The sequence below is a fragment of the Ixodes scapularis genome, unplaced genomic scaffold (genome assembly GCF_016920785.2).
Source record: "Ixodes scapularis isolate PalLabHiFi unplaced genomic scaffold, ASM1692078v2 ptg001152l_1__unscaffolded, whole genome shotgun sequence".
In the NCBI taxonomy this organism is placed as follows: Eukaryota; Metazoa; Arthropoda; class Arachnida; order Ixodida; family Ixodidae; genus Ixodes; species Ixodes scapularis.
In genome coordinates this window covers 388,507-401,536 of record NW_024610105.1, presented here as the reverse complement: position 1 = coordinate 401,536, position 13,030 = coordinate 388,507, and the positions used below count along the sequence as shown (strand labels likewise).

The 13,030-nt window shown below is 46.9% G+C and overlaps 1 long non-coding RNA gene and 1 pseudogene across 1 annotated transcript in view; both read left to right on the top strand.

The window, feature by feature from the left end:
* The window catches only part of LOC115315149, a 37,005-nt gene extending 26,552 nt beyond the window's left edge, over positions 1-10,453 (top strand). Inside the window, exon 4 of the long non-coding RNA XR_005715358.1 lies at positions 10,174-10,453. This is a non-coding gene — a long non-coding RNA (uncharacterized LOC115315149). The remainder of the gene's footprint in view (positions 1-10,173) is intronic.
* Positions 10,454-10,471: 18 nt separating this feature from the next.
* On the top strand, positions 10,472-11,944 carry LOC115321952 (annotated as a pseudogene).
* Positions 11,945-13,030: the final 1,086 nt, after the last annotated feature.

Below are 13,030 nucleotides of genomic sequence, written 5' to 3'. Positions count from 1 at the left end.
ACCTTTAAGCCGACAGTGCACGGGAGGCTGTATGTTCGCCGGGCCAACAGTTTGAGTGGTTCAGCAAGCGTGCGACTTTTTTGTTATTTCTTTGTTATTTAGATTTAGCTTATCTCTTTTTCGGAAAGTCCAGAACGAACTTTCAAGACTTACGAGATAAAGTTTATAAAACGTCTTTGTCATCCACATCCATTTAGTTCCGAGTGCACGTTCGTACACCAGCCAAATGCTATAAAATAACTGGTCTGAGCGTTTATTTTGGCAGTCGCTATGGAAGTCATCAGGACTGAAAGAGGCGGGGGAGACGCTGGTTATGAGTAGGGTGACGAATCGTCACCTGCACGAATTACCCTATTACGAATTACCCTATTACGAGTTGCCCTATGACGAATTGCCCTATGCGACGAATTGCCCTGCTACGAGTTATCCTGCTACGAATTGTCTTTCGACAAATTGTCCTACAGCCACGAAATACGTGCATAATGAAATGTCCGAAAATATTTGTACCCTTTCTTTTATCCCTTTCATCGCCTCATCTAAACTTTCTGGTTTTCTCGTGCGTATATGACATCTTTAAAACAATTGTGATCTTGGGTGTACCCTATTTTAGACAAGCTTAGTAGCACAAGTGTGACACAAATAGGCGGCGCACACCAAGTCACTGAGCCAGAAACTTTCTGGTTGTCACGGGGTAGTCAGCACTGCATAGTGTACGCGTGTTTGTCCTCATTATATTGCCGGAGAAAAGCAGTTCTTTTCTTGGTCCTGACATTTAATTGAAAATATGGCATAGAATATAGTTGTCCTTCGATGCAAAAGGAGCTATTTCCGAAAACGAGAAACGATCTCCAAATACTATTTTAAAGCATTCAATTAAACGGCTTCGATCAAATGGCGTTTGATTCAATAACGTTCGATTAAATGGCTTCGATGAGACGGCGTTCGATGAAGTGTCCGGACCCAATCACCAGCATTAATTTGAAATACGAGTTAATCTTTCCTACCTTGCTCAGTCCACGGATAAAACCACCTCATCTGGTTGGTTGCTAATATCAATGACCTAACTTTATTATAAATGCCATCAGTGACGTTTTTGCGGTGGCCCGTGACCTGCTTCTTTGTTTCTGTTTATTATTAGTAATTATTTGTTACAGATGTACAAACTATTTTGGCAGTGTATTTACCTTCCGCTCTATATCGACTTCGGGCCACGAGAGCGCATTCGATAAACAAGTACACAAAAGTAGTAATTGTGGTCGCGTTGTCAACTCCATCCCTTGCTTAATCATGTATACAATGCGTAGGAAGAAACGCGTTGATAGCAATATAAGGGGAGAAGCTTGGAAAATTGTTAAGCGGGCGTTGGTTTTTAAAAGCCGGGGATATTGAAGATGTGTGACAAAACGCGGGGGTTTGCGGCAGGGGTATGGAAACGGGGCTTTCGGATTTGGATTATTTCTTAAACTAATCATGGAATGGGGCAGAATCGTAAATGTCAGCGAGGAGCACTTTATTCTGTCAGGAAGACCCGGCTTGCTTTTGTAAGTAAACGACCGTTGAAACAGATAACAGACATACACTGGATTCTCCAGTAGCTTCGAAAAGCCACGTTACGTTCTCCGCTCAAACCGTGACATTGAACTTTAAAAATACGTGGAACAGAAAAAACGATCAGATAGAAAAGCTACACGGACTGAGTGTATCTCCGTTTCACCATAACTTGGTAAACGGCGAAAGCTACGATCCCCGTTGGCCAATCAGAGCAAGGGAGCGACGCACGAGACAGCTCTCCGTGGGAGGATCGTGTTTCTATGGCACATCGTCAAGTGCTTTGCTCCGATGCCCCGATTGGCTCACGAGGGTCGTAGCTTTATATCCTTACTTCAAAGGACTGGCTCTCACAACGCTTGAGCGAGCACTTAACCCCTCGCCTTGTCCTGTGCGGAAGGTACTCCGTGATAATGGTTTTGTCCGGTTCGACATTCTGACAATATACAATGACACTTTTGTGAGCTGCTTGGAGATGTCTTCGGGGTAATCCGAGAAGTCAGACATACTGCTTTGGTACAAGATTATGTTCTGTATACCCAGGGATGGACCACACCGGACGCTGCAAGTCGTTCCAGCCAATGCAGCGCTGCGAGCGCTTCATTTGGCCTCGTGCCACACTCAGCGCATGTCACGTGTCACACACTCGGAACTGATTTACCTCCGATGGCTCGTAGCGTCCGCTGCGGTCCATTTTAAGGTAGAACGGATCGTAACAGAGTACGCTGCTTTGTGTTTGCGAATAATGGATCGCTTAGAGTGGTTCATTGGTAAATCCTGCTTGAGTTCAGCCTGAGCTCGCAAACTCTGGACACAATAAAACTATGTGGCGTAGAAATAAAAGCTTCTGAAAATGTCGGTATCGTTTTTCTTTTTTTACTTGTAACTTTTGTTATTGCTTGGGACCGAGTTTGGCCCTGGAAGCTGTTTGCCGCACTGTAAATTTGTCCAGTTATTAGTGAGTGTAATGATATTTATGTAGGTGATAGGCCGTCTTGGGAAGAACATATCAGAAATAGTTCAATGCTATATCTTGAAGACATTGCCAGATAACAACTCACAAATATTGGGTAAAAATGTCAAAGTTGCCTAGTTCGTGTATTTCGAAGCGCTGCATTTTGCATGGAGACAAAATAATGCAACATGTTAATGGAACACCACGCGATATAGTGTAAAATATTTTCCTCGAGAAAAAAAAGAAAAACGAAGTTTTTTTTTAATTGCACGCTGAAGTTGGGGAACTTTTCACATTGAAGCACGTTTGAAGCGTTGTAAATATTTTCAGTTATAAAACTCGAGTAAAAAATATTTTTAGATGATTTACCGTTCCGGAAAGAATATACAAAAAAAAATTCAACGCTATATCTAGAAAATATTACGAGATATGCACTCCTAAACATCAGATACAAATATCAAAGTTACACGCACGCACACACGCACGAAGGTACGCAATAACCTGAAAGCCGAATGCAGTGGCTGATGTACGAGTAGTGATCAAACTGTTTCTGCGGTTGACATCATGGGACGTCGCGTTCATGTGGGAGCTGTAAAGGTTAGGTGATCAAAAATGCACAATCATGACAATCAGAGCACATATCTCCAACATTTTTTACCCTCAACAACCTTCTCTCTCCCCCCCCTCCTTTGTTTTTCTCGCTCAGAAAAAAAAAAGAAAAAGAAGGGAGATCATTTAATGGTGCGACTTTTGCCGACGGTGCACGCGCGCAAAAGTACATGTCAATCGCAAAAGTGTTATTTACAAGATAAAGTACACAGGAAAGTGATTGTCGCTTTAGATGTCATTATAATTGGTTTTAGTAGTGCACCCAGACAGTAGCCTAACCACATAGTTTTAACCCAACTACGTGAAAACGATCAGTTTTTTTGTTGACCCGTTCAAGACTGGCAGTTGTTGAAATATTTTAGCAAAGCGAAAACCGGGTATCGGCGCAAATGATAATCTATACGCAAACCCGAGCCCCTGAGACTTCAACAGTGCCTCCGGTATATGTGTGCGTGTGTTCACCTCGATTAGAGAAGTCATTCCAGATATAGTCACGGCAGTCCGGAAAGTCGAAGTGCTTCCGTCGCATTCCAATTAATGCTCGGAGCCTTTATTCTTGGCTGTAGGTATAGGTTAGGTTAGCTCGCACCTCACGTGTGAACCTAAGAACAAACGATTCCGTCAAAGCCTTTTATGCTGCACAGGTTATGCCACCTCAGCTTATCGGATATCAGTGATACATTACAATATACTTGATTAGCTCTTGCTGTGTTGCAACTTACAAGCACAAGAATTAAAGAAAAAAATAGTATCTCCTTTTTTTATTAAAAACGAGCTTGCGAGAGCACGGTTATGGTCTCATCTCATATGTTGCGCTGTAGTACAGCATGGCGACACCACTGATTCAGATACTTTGGAGTTACTAGCGCATCGTAAAACCTCGTTGTCATCGGCGGCTTCCTGAACAAGGTTGCGGCATGACAGTAATATATTATATTGCGCCTACATTGCACTGTTTGCAACAGCAGACTGATATTTCATTATCGACAAGCAAACTCTACCTGCAAAAATTAAATGTAATACGAAGAGAATGCCCATAGTTTTAGTAATCAGTAATATGTAATGTGATATAATTAAATTTTAGTGATTTTTAAGAAAGGAATCGGTAATGTAAAACAGTTAGTTTTGGAAAACGCTTTTGCCATCTCTCGTCTAGAAATCTCAACAGGGCGACTGTACTAAAGTGATTAACCATTTCGAGAAGAGATAATGAGTTGAGAAAAATTAACGCAATATTGTAATTACACTCCCAAAATTTGACGGGTGAACTTGTACTTTAAACTTTTGTTTACGGAAAGGTGGAGTTCTAGACACCGGTGTGGCCACATGCAATATGACGACTAAACGCGGCACTGGTCACTAGTAGGATCTCAAAACGCAATATAAAATGCAAGGAACCGAAAAAAAAAAAGGCTCTGCTTCGTATTATGGATTTTTGCAGATCTCAATATTTGGAGTTTCGGTCAAATTTCAGAGCAAAAACAACGGTCTGACAGCCCCCAGCACTGTTTATTTCAACGTGTGTCCCATTTGGGCAACACCAGGTGGGTTGGGGTAAAAGCACCGGACATGTTAGAGTACGCACGCTGGCATGAATTCCCGTCCCGTAAACACTTTTTGTAAGGCTCGCCACTTCCTCTTCAAGTACCCAGGGTCACAATACACTTTGTAGTACCGTATTTTCCGGACTATATAAGTTTAAAAGTTGAAAATTCACCCGATGCGGACTATCTACAGGTGCGGACAATACAATGATATAATTTTTCTAGATCCTTCAATATGACAATCGTGAAGGATTTTATGAGTAACGGACTATACTAATGTTGATTTACGTACGATAAATCTTCATCGTGAGCTAATACAGTAGGCGTTTGTCAAGGTCTGCTGAGTATGATACTTTTTACGTTCGGACTAGGTGCTAAGTGCGGGCTTTGCACTGGGTGCCGTTTGTGTACCGGGTGCGGACTATCTAAGCAAGCACTTCTATTTTTGACGCAAAATATTTCCCTGCGGACTGTGCACCGGGTCCGGGCTATAGTCCGGAAAATGCGGTAGTTCCTTCGAACTCTAGGGTTCTTGGACGATGGCCCTTAGCCTATGCCCATCCTCACATGGCCTTGGGTCACTTTACATGGACGGCAGAAGCAGTCAAATGCTCGGAGTAGCCAAGCATGCTTATCGCAAAACAAAACGAAAATTCAGAGACAAAACCGAGAGGCTAGGCTCTGAAATGCTGCAGAAAGGAGAGTTCGGTTTCGGGCGCTTCTCTGGTATCGCCGGAGGAAAGGGGTCGCTGTGCCTCCCGCCGCAAATCGCCCATTATGCGCTTAGCTTGGCTTATCTGGCCCCGAGATGCAGCAACAAAAGGAGTCTCCCCGCCGTCAAGTCAACTGTGGGAGAGGAGGAAATGGGAAGTGTGGCGAGGGGAACTTTTTTCTGGTTGAAAAATATTCTGCAGGTTGGTCTTTGAGCGCCGCGTGGTGGGAAGTTTTGAAACTAGCCCGAATGTCTCGGAATCTTGGCCTTGCATGGAATCCACTTCCCAAGGTGAACACACCGCAAGTGTCAGCGCCGGAAATCTGGCCGCCTCGGACCCACCAGCTTCCCAACTCGTAGCCCTTATAACCAACCACCTCCAGCATGCCGAAGCCTCCTACGCACGGCGGGAGAGTCAGCTTCTGCAAAGCGCAACCTCTTCCTTTCGGGAATTGACAGAATCTCTCTCCCAACGCCTCCAGCGTCTAGAGGACCGATTGCCTGACCCCATGGAGCCCCGTGTCGTTGACGCTCCAGCCCAAACCCCCTTGGGACACCAGAGCCTGCGACTGAAACCATCCACATACAACGGTACCGCTCCTTGGCCCTCCTACATATTGCAATTCAACCTCATCGCTGACGCGAACCATTGGTCAGCGGCCCAAAAGGCTCAAGCCTTGGCCGCCCATCTCGCCGGACCAGCGTTGACCCTATTGCATCATTTGGCACCTGAAAAACGTCAATCCTACCAGGCTTTGGTCGCGGCATTGGACGAGCGCTTTGGGGAAGGGCCGCTTCGGTTCCTTCATCATGCACAACTTCGCAACCGTCGTCAGTCTGCGCTGGAGACCATCTCCGACCTCGCGGATGACATTGAACGCCTCGCACGTCTTGCGTTCCCAGGCTGCCCAGAGGACACGGTGGAGGCTGTCGCTACCATGGCATTTATCGACGCCATCTCGTCTGTTGAGGTACAGGATGCGGTTCGCCTCGCACGCCCTAAGACTCTGCGGGTAGCACACACTTGTGCCTTGGAGGTACAGGCTGCCCGACAGGCATCTCGATCCACGCGTGTAGAGTCCTTCATGCAACCGCAAACTCCAGCTATAAAGACGCCAACACCTCCAGCTCCAATTTGCTGGAATTGCCACCAGCAAGGTCACACGCGGTCGCAGTGCCGAAACCATGACCTTGGCTCTGGTAACCGGACCTCAACGACAATGGCTCCAAGAAGAATTACGTCAACTCGCGTCTTGGCTTCATCTTTGACTTCCATCTACCTCCAAGGCGAAGTAGACGGGGTACCAGTGCGTGCGCTTGTCGATACCGGCGCAACTACCTCTGTAATCCGGCCAGAAGTTCTGGTGAAAGCAAACCGAGTTGTCCCAGCAAACCGAGTTGTCCCAGCAAACTCCGGTGGCTATGCTCTACAGACCGCAACAGGGGAGACGGTAGCTGTACTCGGCTACACTACCGTGCCTTTCACCGTGGGAAGCCTTCAAGCTGCTTTGCCCGTTGTCGTCGCGGCTGTCGAGGAGCAGTGCATTCTTGGCGTTGATTTTCTCAAAGCACACAAATGCGTGCTTGACTTCAATGCCGGATTGCTGCACTTGGGAACTGACTCGTTTCCCCTGGGTGCTGCCACAGTGACGGTTCTTTGCGACAGTGGACTCCCAATAAATGCCGAGTTCCCGTGTCCGTGTCCCCACGTATTACCAACCAAGCTGGACCCACACGTGTTACCTCTCTACGAGGGCGCGACTGTTGGCCTCGATAAAACCTGCGCGGGTAAGCTTCATCAGCTACTTAAAACATTTACAAAGCTTTTCAGCACGGGGGACAGTGATATGGGCTTGTCATCAGCAGCAACACACCACATCGTGACGGGACAGGCTACCCCTGTACGACAGTCTCCTCGGCGAGTTCCCCTTGCACTGCAGTCATCTGTTAACGACATGATAAAGACCATGCTACAGCAGGGCGTGATTGAACCCGCGTGTTCCCCTTGGTCTTCACCAGTCACACTGGTGAAGAAAAAGGACGGGTCAGCACGTTTTCGCGTGGATTATCCACGACTTAATGATGTCACCAAAAAGGACTCCTTTCCTTTGCCTCGAACTGACGATATCTTGGACGCTTTCGCAGGCAGCGAGTGGTTTTCTACGCTTGACCTTAAGAGTGGATATTGGCAGGTTCCCGTACACCCGGATGACCGAGAAAAGACTGCCTTCAGTACAGGTCATGGCTCATTTCAATTCCGAGTGATGCCATTCGGGCTCGGCAACGCCCCGGCTACATTCCAGAGACTAATGGAATCTATGCTGCATGGTCTCATAGGCAGAGTTTGTCTTGTATACCTCGACGACATTGTGGTATTGGGCAAGACACTTTCCGATCACCTGGCGAATCTCGAGCTTGTGCTTGCACGACTTCAAAAGGCAAACCTAAAGCTTACTCCAAAGAAATGTTCGCTGTGCACAAAGCAGGTTGAGTACCTCGGGCACATCATTTCGACGGACGGAGTTTCCACAGATCCTCGGAAACTCTCTGCTATTGCCGAGTGGCCAACCCCAAGATCCACCGCTGACGTTCAAAGCTTCATTGGGCTGGCATCCTATTATCGAAGATTCGTCCCTAGTTTCGCCGACATCACCAAGCCCTTGTATATCCTGACAGAAAAGAAAGCTCCGTTTGTGTGGTCCCCAGAATGCCAACTGGCCTTCGAGACACTCAAAACGGCCCTCACATCTCCACCAACTCTTGCCTTCCCAAAAGACACAACACCATTCATCCTTGACACCGACGCTAGCGCCTCGGCAGCCGGTGCTGTACTATCGCAAGAACAAGATGGACATGAGCGAGTCATTGCGTATTATAGTAAGGTTTTTACGAAGCCAGAACGCAACTACTGCACCACCCGACGCGAACTTTTGGCCATCATCAAGGCCATAACCCATTTCCATCATTATCTTCTGGGACGGAAAGTCATTATCCGAACCGACCACGCATCATTGACTTGGATGTCGAGTTTTAAAACCCCTGATGGACAGGTCGCCCGATGGCTGGAACGCCTTCACCAATACAACGTCGACATACAGCATCGCCCCGGCTCACTCCACACCAATGCCGACAGCCTTTCGCGTCGACCATGCGGTGAGAAGTCGTGCAAGCAGTGCACAAGCATTGAAAAACGCAGCTGCATCTCACTCAAAACAATTCCTTGTGGCAACGAAATGTGGACACCGGAAAGTCTTCGGGCAGCTCAACTTGACGATCCAGACATCGGCCTGCTCATACAGTGGAAAACGAAGAATAGACGACCTCAAGGCAAGGAGGTATCCAGCTTATCTGCTACCCTTAAGGGCTACGTGGTGCAATGGGACTCTTTGTACCTTCGCGACAACGTTCTCTATCGACGCTGGGAGTCCGCTGCGGGTGGCTCTGTCGTCTGGCAACTGGTTCTGCCACACACACTCTGCTCCCACGCATTTCAACAACTGCACAGCAGTCCAGAAGGAGGACACTTCGGCGTGAATCGCACGATAAAGAAGATTCGCCAACGTTTCTACTGGCTGCAGTGCCACAGTGACGTGAAGCAGTGGTGTCGACAGTGCGACATGTGCGCCTCCCGTAAAGGACCTCACGCCAAACAGCGAGCACCGCTTCAAGAGCATGTGACGGGGGCGCCTTTTGAGCGCGTTGGCATTGACGTGCTAGGCCCACTTCCCCGATCTAAATCTGGTAACAGGTTTTTGCTAGTCATTGTTGACTACTTTACAAAGTGGCCGGAGGTTATTCCAATTCCAAACCAGACCGCCCCTGAAATTGCTGACGCCCTGGTGAGGAATTGGATCACCAGGTACGGGGCGCCCCTGAGCATTCACTCGGATCAAGGCAGGAGCTTTGAATCTCACGTGGTTAAAGAAGTTTGCAAGATATTCAACATCGCCACAACGAGGACCACACCTTTCCACCCGCAGTCAAACGGCTTGGTAGAAAGAATGAACCGAACCATCTTACAACATATGTCGATATTTGTAAATGATCGTCAAGATGACTAGGACACCATCGTGCAGCTATTTTTGTACGCATACCGTACAGCAGCTCACGAGGTCACCGGTTACACGCCAGCGATGATGCTGCTCGGCCATGACCTTCGTATGCCCTGTGAACTAACCATCCCACGAGCATCAGAACCGGCCACAGACCCTGTGTCTTTCGTGAGCAAACTGAGAACAAATCTCGAGCGAATGGACGCATTTGCTCGACAACGGCTGTCAAGCGGCCTCGATCGCATGAAGAGCCAGTATGACGCACACGTCACATCACGCCCTTTTTCACCAGGCGACAGGGTATGGTCGTATAACCCGGTTCGGAAACGAGGACTGTCCCCAGAGCTGCAGCGTCACTGGCAAGGACCTTTTACAATCGTGAAACGGCTCAGTGACGTGGTCTATCGCATACGTCAAAACGATCGATCCCGGGCTCTCGTGGTTCACCGTGATCGACTGTCGTTGTATGAAGGACTTCGTTAAACTTGGATAAAATTCCAGAAGACGGGAGGGGGATAATGTAGCGAAGCTGATGTCGCGGAAAAGAAGACAACGAAGAGAAGAAGACGGAGTGCTCGCGGGAGTTGGAAGCCTACGAGCAAAGCAAGCGGACGTCCATTAAATGAACAGCTTGTAAGCGGTAATCGCTACAATATTAATATTCTCTATGGGAGAATGTCATAACTCAGTTTCTATCCTATGCCGCTGTGTTAAATAGGAATGTTTTATTCCGATTTTCCTTCCAACCATTAGGTCCCAAGCACGGCCTCAAGCACGGCCTCAAGCACGGCTCCCAGCACGGCCCCAAGCACGGCCCCAAGCACGGCCCAAAACACGGCCCCAAGCACGGCCCCAAGCACGGCTCCAAGCACGGCCCCAAGCACGGTCCCAAGCACGGCCCCAAGCACGGCCCCTAGCACAGACAGAAAGTGACGACGGAGGTGCGGTTTCCTTGGGTTCCAGTCTCTCAAGGATTCAGAGCAGGCACTGCAGGACCTATGCGGTGTCACAATGACTGTTTTCAGCCTCCTACTGTGTCTTGACACCCGCAACCAGGTACAGTAGTAGTGACATTCCGGCCGAGGACAAACTCGTTCTCTTCATGAAACTTAAGTTGGGGATCAGTTACACCGCACTGGCCGCTCTCTTTTCCGTCCACAAGACCACAGCTTCTCGGATCTTCAGGACACTGATGGACACTCTTAGTGTGAGGCTTGAACGATGGGTATTTGCGCCAGCCCGTGAAATTATCAAGGAGTCGCTACCGCAAGCCTTTAAGACGCATTACACAGATTGCACATTCATTATTGATCGGACAGAAATTAAAACTGAATCGCCATCTGACCCTGAGCAACAACACTACTTGTACTCTAGCTACAAAAGTGGTTACACCGTCAAATTGCTGATTGGCATAATTCCCAATGGCATGATTTTATTTATATCTAAGAAATCTATGGGGGCCGACAAAGTGACAGCAACATTACTGTAAACTCTGGGTTTCTGTCCCTGGTTCAGCCCGGTGATGTTGTTTTAAGCGACAAGGGCTTTCCAAGCATCCGAACTACAGTGGCTGAAAAGAGTGCTGTCCTCGCCATGCCGCCATTCTCCAGTGCTGGTCAGCAGTTTTCTCAGGAGGACATGGACAATACTTACCGCATCGAACAGGTTCGCATTCATGTAGAAAGGGTAATACAGAGGCTCAAAACTTTTCACATTCTGAAGCACACAGTTCCACTCGCGCTTATCCCACAGATGAACCAGGTTATTCAAGTTTGCTGAGCTCTTGTCAACATGCAGGCACTCATTATAAAAAAGTAAGATGTCTCCTTCCAAGTCAGAACGAGCATGTAGTAAAGTACACGTAGCTCAGGAAGGAAGGAAAATAAAGGATGGACACAGTACAACTTCCCAACAAGATACAGTATTTATTTGCACCGAAGTTTGTATAGTAACAGACAAGCTTCAGTGGAAATAAACATTGTCTCTAGTTAGAAGTTGTACCGTGACTGTCCTTTATTGTTCCCCATTCCTAAGCTACATTTCTCCTTTTTCCATACAAAAATTATGACATTCAGCTTTATTTCCTTTAAGCAAGTAGGATGCAGGATATTTCCTCAAAACATGCGTCAAGCTCTCATGGACAACCTTTAAGTCGTTTACAGTAGGCCCCACAGATCATAGTTTAGGCGGAAACGTCTTGCAGTCCGTGGTTTTATGTGAAGTGAAAGTAGCCAGGTTGCCTCCAAGAGTCTGATCTCACCAACCAGTTCAGCTACGCTGCTGCGGTGCGTAGTGGGAACTTTAGTTTTTCTGCATTTGAGACAACCTCGCCTAAACTCTGCATGTGCAGAGCACGAGATAGTATGAGCAATATCGTGCACTGCTGGTTGCCTCCTGAGAAGTAAAGTTATGGCGGCATCACCCATGCGCCAAACATTTGGTGAAATCGGTCTATTTGACAGAAGCTAATTGCAGTGAAAGTACCATGTGAGGGATCGTCAAAGAGTGTGTCCTCACTTTCACCTCAAGAACCGTAGTAAAAGAAAACTTCTTCTCCACGGGTAGCATAACTAATTTCATCATTTGTGTGGCAGTTTATGCACTTTTATGGGCATACAAGGTGTATTTCGTTTCGTATAGTTTATGATAGCACACAGCTTTCAAAAGTAAGAAATTTTTTTTCGTTTACTGTCAACCAAATTCTGTAAGAAAAAGGGCTGGAGGCACACCTAAGCACTTCTTATGAGTTGTGAATGCGGAAGCATGCATGTCATTATTTCGCTTCCTTATTTAGTCTTCAACATACTTGCGTCGACGGCGGAGCGCACGTTTACGTGCCATTTGGCGCGGCTTCCAAGCTCATGGCGTCGGCTCGCTCCATGGGACAGTTAATGTTTTCACTATAAAACTTCATGAAGCGTTTGAACTATATTCAAGACACTTTTTTTTCTTGAGAATCCGAGTAAAAAAAATATTCACTTGCTCACTGGTGATCTAGTTAGTGGGAGTGTTGCCCCATTCCAGTACTGAAATTGGTTTGTAACCTTGTGCCCGAATCAGTCATCTCTACCTTGTTTCATGTTCAAGATATGTTTGGTGCTTGAAATTAACCACCACCTCCTAAAGGTAGACAGGCATTGCACTGCCTAAACGCTCGATACGAATTTGCGTGCAATTTAAACGAACATCGCTGTGTGTAGTGCTTAGATTTGTTTTATAAAGTGTAACCAGTCTGAGCTCCTTTTTTACGTCATATAATGTGCCAATGTTAAACCCACCACTATTTTTTCTTGGTGAAGGTTACGACGGCTAGTCATGCATGGATGACAAATTGAATATAAATGATCAAGGGAAAAAAAACACTCCAGTGTGGAATCCAGTGAGTTTAACGCAAATTCTGAACGCAGTGCAAGTCACTGTCACTGGAAATGTAGACTTGTAAGTCTGAAAGCAGTTTTGTGTACAAGAAGACTTTATTTGTAAGAGCAATACAGTGGCCCGAAATACCTTTGCCAGAACATAAAAATGAGACTGGTTCATGTAGCATTTCAATTTTCCTTGTGACATGTTTTCTGCTGTTACACTTTCATCTGTGCAATAAATGCGACTT